This window comes from Lethenteron reissneri, chromosome 34, assembly GCF_015708825.2.
Source record: "Lethenteron reissneri isolate LAM-NWPU_2019-01 chromosome 34, ASM1570882v1, whole genome shotgun sequence".
Lineage (NCBI taxonomy): Eukaryota > Metazoa > Chordata > Hyperoartia > Petromyzontiformes > Petromyzontidae > Lethenteron > Lethenteron reissneri.
The window spans coordinates 13759351-13767509 of NC_083812.1; the positions used below are offsets into that span (position 1 = coordinate 13759351).

An 8159-nucleotide genomic window follows, 5' to 3' on the forward strand; every position below is an offset into this window, starting at 1 on the left:
TCTCTCTCCCACTTCAGCAACACATTTTCTTGCTGTGGGTTTCCCACCTGATGACGATTGCTTGTGTTGAAATCGAAACGTCGTGATTTAATTTATTTTATTTTATACCGACGTGACTTTACCGAAAGAACCAAAGAGACAGGATAACACCCAACGATCCGCACACACGTTGTCCTTCCCCGCACCTCCGATTAGCACGGTTGGCTACGTACGGCGTGAAAGAAGTTCAACATACTTGCATAGATACAGACGGGTTAGATAACCTGCTTGCTATACTGCTATTTCTTGGCCACCTCACAGCCCAGCGAGGTTTTGTGGTTTTACGCAAATTTCTAAACGTAATCCACAACCCCACGCCCTAAACCCGCTGGGTCACAAGCTCACGGCAACTGCAGAACAATTGCACGGCAGGTCGCGGCGACCTCTCGCACGACGATGGACAATGAAAAACAGCCGACAAGGCGCTGCTGCTGCTGCTGCTGCTGCAGCTGCTGCTGCAGCTGCTGCTGCTGCTGCTGCTGCAGCTGCTGCTGCTGCTGCTGCTGCAGCTGCTGCTGCTGCTGCTGCTGCAGCTGCTGCTGCTGCTGCTGCTGCAGCTTGCTGCTGCTGCTGCTGCTGCAGCTGCTGGGCGCTGCAGCTGCTGCTGCGCTGTGCTGCAGCTGCTGCTGCTGCTGCTGCTGCTGCTGCAGCTGCTGCTGCTGCTGCTGCTGCTGCGCTGCTGCTGCTGCAGCTTGCTGCTGCTGCTGCTGCTGCAGCTGCTGCTGCTGCTGCTGCTGCTGCCTGCAGCTGCTGCTGCTGCTGCTGCTGCTGCTGCAGCTGCTGCTGCAGCTGCTGCTGCTGCTGCTGCAGCTGCTGCTGCAGCAGCAGCTGGCTGCAGCTGCTGCTGCTGCTGCTGCTGCAGCTGCTGCTGCTGCTGCAGGGCTGCTGCTGCTGCTGCTGCTGCAGCTGCTGCTGCTGCTGCTGCTGCAGCTGCTGCTGCTGCTGCTGCTGCTGCAGCTGCTGCTGCTGCTGCTGCTGCTGCTGCTGCAGCTGCTGCTGCAGCTGCTGCTGCTGCTGTGCTGCAGCTAGCTAGCTGCAGCAGCAGCTGCTGCTGCAGCTGCTGCTGCTGCTGCTGCTGCTGCAGCTGCTGCTGCTGTGCAGCTGCTGACTGGCTGCTGCAGCTGCTGCGCCTGCTGCTGCAGCAGCTGTGCTGCTGCAGCTGCTGCTGCTGCTGCTGCCTGCTGCAGCTGCTGCTGCTGCAGCTGCTGCTGCTGCTGCAGCTGCTGCTGCTGCTGCTGCAGCAGCAGCAGCAGCTGCAGCTGCAGCTGCTGCTGCTGCTGCAGCTGCTGCTGCTGCTGCAGCTGCTGCTGCTGCTGCTGCTGCTGCAGCTGCTGCTGCAGCTGCTGCTGCTGCTGCTGCAGCTGCTGCTGCAGCAGCAGCTGCTGCTGCAGCTGCTGCTGCTGCTGCTGGCAGCTGCTGCTGCTGCTGCAGCTGCTGCTGCTGCTGCTGCTGCAGCTGCTGCTGCTGCTGCTGCTGCAGCTGCTGCTGCTGCTGCTGCTGCTGCTGCAGCTGCTGCTGCTGCTGCTGCTGCTGCTTGCAGCTGCTGCCTGCAGCTGCTGCTGCTGCTGCTGCAGCTGCTGCTGCTGCTGCTGCTGCTGCTGCTGCAGCTGCTGCTGCTGCTGCTGCTGCTGCTGCTGCTGCTGCAGCTGCTGCTGCAGCTGCTGCTGCTGCTGCTGCTGCTGCTGCTGCTGCAGCTGCTGCTGCAGCGCAGCTGCTGCTGCAGCTGCTGCTGTGCTGCTGCTGCTGCAGCTGCTGCTGCTGCAGCTGCTGCTGCTGCAGCTGCTGCTGCTGCTGCTGCAGCTGCTGCTGCTGCAGCTGCTGCTGCTGCTGCTGCTGCAGCTGCTGCTGCTGCAGCTGCTGCTGCTGCTGCAGCTGCTGCTGCTGCTGCTGCAGCAGCAGCAGCAGCTGCAGCTGCAGCTGCTGCTGCAGCTGCTGCTGCTGCTGCTGCTGCTGCAGCTGCTGCTGCTGCAGCTGCTGCTGCTGCTGCAGCTGCTGCTGCTGCTGCTGCAGCAGCAGCAGCAGCTGCAGCTGCAGCTGCTGCTGCTGCAGTGCTGCTGCTGCTGCTGCTGCTGCTGCAGCTGCTGCTGCTGCTGCTGCTGCTGCTGCAGCTGCTGCTGCTGCTGCTGCTGCTGCTGCTGCTGCAGCTGCTGCACTGCTGCTGCTGCGGCAGCTGCTGCTGCAGCAGCAGCTGCTGCTGCTGCTGCTGCTGCTGCTGCAGCTGCTGCAGGCTGCTGCTGCTGCTGCAGCTGCTGCTGCAGCAGCAGCTGCTGCTGCTGCTGCTGCTGCTGCTGCTGCAGCTTGCTGCTGCAGCTGCTGCTGCTGCTGCTGCTGCTGCAAGCTGCTGCTGCAGCAGCCGCTGCTGCTGCAGCTGCTGCTGCTGCTGCTGCAGCTGCTGCTGCTGCAGCTGCTGCTGCTGCTGCATGCTGCAGCTGCTGCTGCTGCTGCTGCAGCAGCTGCTGCTGCTGCAGCTGCTGCTTGCTGCCTGCTGCTGCTGCTGCTGCAGCTGCTGCTGCAGGCTGCTGCTTGCTGCTGCAGCGCTGCTGCAGCAGCAGCTGCTGCTGCGGCTGCTGCTGCTGCTGCTGCATGCAGCTGCTGCTGCAGCTGCTGCTGCTGCTGCTGCTGCTGCAGCTGCTGCTGCAGCAGCAGCTGCTGCTGCAAGCTGCTGCTGCTGCTGCTGCAGCCTGCTGCTGCTGCAGCTGCTGCTGCTGCTGCAGTGCTGCGTGCTGCTGCTGCAGCAGCTGCTGCTGCTGCTGCTGCAGCTGCTGCTGCGCTGCTGCTGCGTGCTGGTGCAGCTGCTGCTGCAGCTGCTGCTGCTGCTGCTGCAGCTGCTGCTGCAGCAGCAGCTGCTGCTGCTGCTGCTGCCTGCTGCTGCTGCAGCTGCTGCTGCAGCTGCTGCTGCTGCTGCTGCTGCTGCAGCTGCTGCTGCAGCAGCAGCTGCTGCTGCAGCTGCTGCTGCTGCTGCTGCAGCTGCTGCTGCTGCAGCTGCTTGCTGCTGCTGCAGCTGCTGCTGCTGCTGCTGCAGCAGCTGCTGCTGCTGCAGCTGCTGCTGCTGCTGCTGCTGCTGCTGCTGCTGCAGCTGCTGCTGCAGCTGCTGCTGCTGCTGCTGCAGCTGCTGCTGCAGCAGCAGCTGCTGCTGCTGCTGCTGCTGCTGCTGCTGCTGCAGCTGCTGCTGCAGCTGCTGCTGCTGCTGCTGCTGCTGCAGCTGCTGCTGCAGCAGCAGCTGCTGCTGCAGCTGCTGCTGCTGCTGCTGCAGCTGCTGCTGCTGCAGCTGCTGCTGCTGCTGCAGCTGCTGCTGCTGCTGCTGCAGCAGCTGCTGCTGCTGCAGCTGCTGCTGCTGCTGCTGCTGCTGCTGCAGTCACCCGAACCCGAACGCCGCTCTGCGCGCTTCCAGCAATCGGCGACGGCATTGCGATCATATGGGACCGTCCATAAATGACGTCACGCACCTGGGGGGGGTCAGACATTTGTGACGATGTGTGACGAGTAGGGGGGGGGGGTGTTTGAGAAATGTGACGTCACATCAAAATGCGCAATTTTAAATAAATATAGACAACACGTTCTGCTTAATTAAATAGACTTTTTAATAAATGTTTTCTCCTACAACATCAGCGTGCAGCGCCACATTAAATACGCACTACAATGACAATAGTTTAAAGCGATTTGAAGCATGTTTTATTTGGGGGGGGGCGGGGGAAGAGATTTGTGACGTGATATTTGAGGAAGGGGGGGGGGGGTCAAAAATCGTTCAAAATCGCGTGACGTCATTTATGGACGGCCCTTATGGCGCAGAAGGGCGCCTGAGCTGACACGCGTGCAGACAGAGCTTGCTAGCTCATCGGATCATTCGGAGGATAAATAAAGATTCTGATTCCGCGTGGTTCTTTCACCGGCCTTCAACTCCACCAACCACGTGGGTTTGATTCTGGATACCACGTGGATATCACGTGGCATCCAGCCCTGGGGTTGACGGGGAGAAGTTGTTGTGCACAGGCGTGGTGTGTAACCTCCGCCTTCACAGGTGATCACTAACAACACTCGCCCCAGCAGTCCATTATTCTACGTGGAGGGGTGGGCGCCTGTCTTGAATGAAAGTAACAAAAAAATGCTTTAATACGAATATGCAAAACCCTGGTCATTCTACTGCTGGTTGAAGGATTTCCTGCACCGTGCCGATGGTTGGGTATTCATTTACCATACAGATACCAACAGATACCATACAGATATCAACAAATACCATACAGATACCATACAGATCCCATACAGATACCATATAGATCCCATACAGATCACATACAGATTCCATACAGATGCCATACAGATCACATACAGATTCCACACAGATACCATACAGATACCATACAGATACCACATAGATACCAACAGATACTATACAGATCCCACACAGATACGACTGCGTTTTGTGTCTAGCGTTGTTGCCCTTCCCCCGCACCTCCGCTGAGCACGGTTGGCTACGTACGGTGCTAAAGAAGTTCAGCGAACATACTTCACCACGCTGGTCAATGCAGGATAATAAAGGAAGGCGTGGGCGTGGCGGCGGTGCATGGTGCAGGACTGAGTCAGACAAGTTGAGATAGCACTCGCCGCGGATGTCACCCGGTGCCCAGGGATTGAACTCAGGGCGCCGGGTCGAGAGCTCAGAGCGATAACTGCTGTACCAGCGCTCTCTGGGCAACATAGCTAGCCCATGAGGCCACGTTGGTGATTAGCGTTCAGTACAGATTGCAGAAGTTCTTCTGCAGGTCATTGCAGCGACAGGAAATGTTCCTGCAAACTCCTGAACCCGTGACCCATGTACACACTGGGCATTTAAATCAAGCTGTCCGTGCCCTCATAATTGCAAAAAGCAAATACCCTTAGCTGCTTATCTATCGGAACAAATGGTTAACTTAAGAAAAGAGCAGATTTACCACTTAGCCTGTCGCAGTTGTTATTTTACGATTTATGATAGGTTTTTTTGTTGTTCTAGATTTGAAGTTTTCGTGACTGCAAGGATTCACACTTTTTTTTCGGTAAAGTCACGTAGGTGAAAAATAAAATAAAATAAATTAAAACGAAAACAACTAAGTTTAATCACGACGTTCCGGAAGCAACACAAGCCTCCGTCTCCAGGTGGAACCGCCACAGCAGAATTCCTGTAGTGAATAATGAGATCTGTTTAGAGAAGAGGTTTTTTGTTGCGTGGTTAGGTTAGGTGAAGTTGCCGCAATGTGATCAAGCCGAATGTTGTCGCGTCACCCAATTCCGACTCCCCTGCCCTCTGACCTGTAGATGCTTGACGCGGTTTCGAGGGACACGTCGAGTATTTAATTGCTGCTAAATTTAGTTGTGAGAATCGATCTTCGCTTCACTGGCGAGTAAGCAGAAATAATAATCATAACTGGCGCGTCAAATGTCAGTTATGGCTCTTCCTTCCGATATCAGGCAGCCAATGGGAGCTGTGCACTTTTACATCATCTAGATTGAAAAGTCATTTCTTTACAACTGCTCATTGTGTTTAGGTTGTTGTCCTTCCCCCGCACCTCCGATTTCCACGGTTGGCTACGTACGGTGCGAAAGAGGTTCAACATATTTCGATTTAAAGCTTTCGTGACTGCAGGGATTCATCTTCTTGGTTCTTTCGGTATTATGTTTTATTTTTATTATTTTATTATTTCCATTCTACGTGACTTTACAGAAAGAACCAAGAAGAGGTTCAACATACATACAATTTAAAGTTGTTTGACTGTGTCGGTTGGCCACACCACATCCGGCATGCCTATCGCTACGGGCTGTGGTGGCTGCTAGTCCCGTGCCACCTATTTCAGTTTACACGCGACCCAGAAAAATATGGAAGTGAGAAATTAAACTCCAATCACCATTTTTGACACTTGTCCACCCCATATGAGTGCCCTACCTTATTACAGACCAATTCAGACCTTATTGGTCACCCCGTGCCCTTATAAATTTGAACGTTCGACCTACAAAGTTCCATCAAAGAGAGAAATACAAACAAATAGACACACAAATTGTTTGTTACCCTATTGAAACGTCTGTACGTTGTATGGACCTGAAAATTCGATTTCCCTGTACAGGAACACGGATAAAGCGTATGGGTTGACAGGTATGGTTCATTTGTATTGCGATTATGCAAATGGAGCACACACAAGACAAAGATCGCCCGTATAGCCTCAAAAGACTTTTGGCGCTGTTTGCGAGCACCTATGAAGGCCAACACGAGGGGGTGGGTGGCCAGCACCAAGCCCGGCCGCCTTTGTCTCCCCAGTGGCGATGTTTACACACCGCACCAGGTACTCATTTGTGGCTGAGTCGACCTAGGGGAGAGGCCCAGGACCGGTTCAGGTAATCGTCACCGGTGTTGGTGGAAAGTGAGCGCCATAATCGAACCCGGGTCGCTGGCCTCGTAGCACAACGCACTAACCGCTACACTGCACACATACGCTCACACGGACTCACCATGGGTGGAAAAAACCCGATTTTTCCAGCGGCAGGCATCGGGTTTTTTCTTGAATACAATTAAACCCGATTTCGGGGAATTAAAACCTGCTTTAATGAATACGAAACTCTGACCCAAGGCTTAGGCTGCTTCCTCGTCGGTGCTGCTATCGTACTTGGGGGGGCCGTCGGGCAAGGGGTAGTCGTAGAATGCGGCGGGCAGGTTGGTCGTGATGAACACGAGCTTCTCCTCCACAATCGTGGGCGCCAGTGAGTTCCTTAGCTTGGAATGGATGAAGCCCATCGTTGAGAAGTGCGGTTCTGCAATTAGAACCAATTAAACCGGATTTCTCCCAATCTCAGATGATCGGGTTTAATATAAAAAGTCAATAAAACCAGATTGTAAAAGACCCGACTGTGCCACCCTTGGGACTCACACTAACAAGTGGCACCTAAGCCTGCAACTTTCCAAAGTCCACGTGTTTATTATACACAAGAGAGCGGCTGGCACTAGTTTCAGATGGTTACCGAACAACCCGTCTATGTTCGCACCTGCGCGGACAGTACGACCTTCAACAACAACAAAACAACAACAACAACAAGCCATCCTGCTGAAGCTGCTTCAAGGTCACGGTCAATGCCGCTAATACCAGCAACAACCTCGCCATCGCTTCCTTTCCTCTGCCAGATTCTGCAGCTGTTACACCGTTCAAAATGAGTACATTATGAGAGGGAAAAAACCCCTCCATATCAACAGAACAATTCATATTCTTGGCTCTCTCGGTAAAGTCACGTAGAAGGGAAATAATAAAATAATAAAAATAAAACAATTAAATTCTCACGACGTTTCGATTGCAACACACGCAATCATCATCAGGTGTGAAAACCGCAGCAAGAAAATTTGAAAAAAGTGTCTGTTTTTATTAACGTCAGCACCACATTATCAGGTGGTTTTCACACCTGATGATGATTGCTTGTGTTGCAGTAGAAACGTCGTGAGAATTTTATTGTTTTATTTTAATTTTATTATTTCCCTCCTACGTGACTTCACCGAAAGAACCAAGAATATGAATCCCTGCAGTCACGAAAGCTTTAAATCGAAATAGAACAATGATTGTCCCGGTTGGAAAAACGGAGACTTTATAACGGCATGCAAAAGGCGTGCAGTGTTGCGCGCACAGAAGCTCTCGGCATTATCCAGACCACCAACTCAAGAGAACTGAACATTGTGTGGCCGTTTTGTGGTCTAGAATCGCCGACTCTGAGAGTTTGGCCCTACGGTCGAGTCTGTTTCACTGAAGCCCCGTTCGTTGGGATCTCCACAATGTGCTCGAACTTTTTTTTCTGAGTTCGGTGGACGTAAACGACACAATGGCCCACACATTCAGTTATTTTGAGTTGGTGGTCTGGATGAAGCTGAGCGCTTTCGTTACGTGCAAGGCCGCGCGTGTGCGCCTTTGCGCTTTGTTGAAATCTGTGTGCGTTGTCAAATCTGTGTGCGTTGTCAAATCTTCGTGCGTTCATACTCTTAGTTCTTTCGGTAAAGTCACGTAGGTAAAAAATATGAAATTAAAATTAATAAAAAATAAAACAGTAAAAATCACGACGTTTCGGAGGCAACACAAGTCTCCGTCATCAGGTGGGACCGTCACCGCCAGATTTGCTGC

General features: G+C 53.7%; 2 pseudogenes; both read right to left on the reverse strand.

Moving 5' to 3' along the window:
- Positions 1-506: 506 nt before the first annotated feature.
- LOC133350713 (transcription factor SPT20 homolog) lies at positions 507-2365 on the reverse strand (annotated as a pseudogene).
- Positions 2366-2840: 475 nt separating this feature from the next.
- LOC133350494 (putative uncharacterized protein DDB_G0271606) lies at positions 2841-5813 on the reverse strand (annotated as a pseudogene).
- Between the last annotated feature and the right edge of the window lie 2346 nt (positions 5814-8159).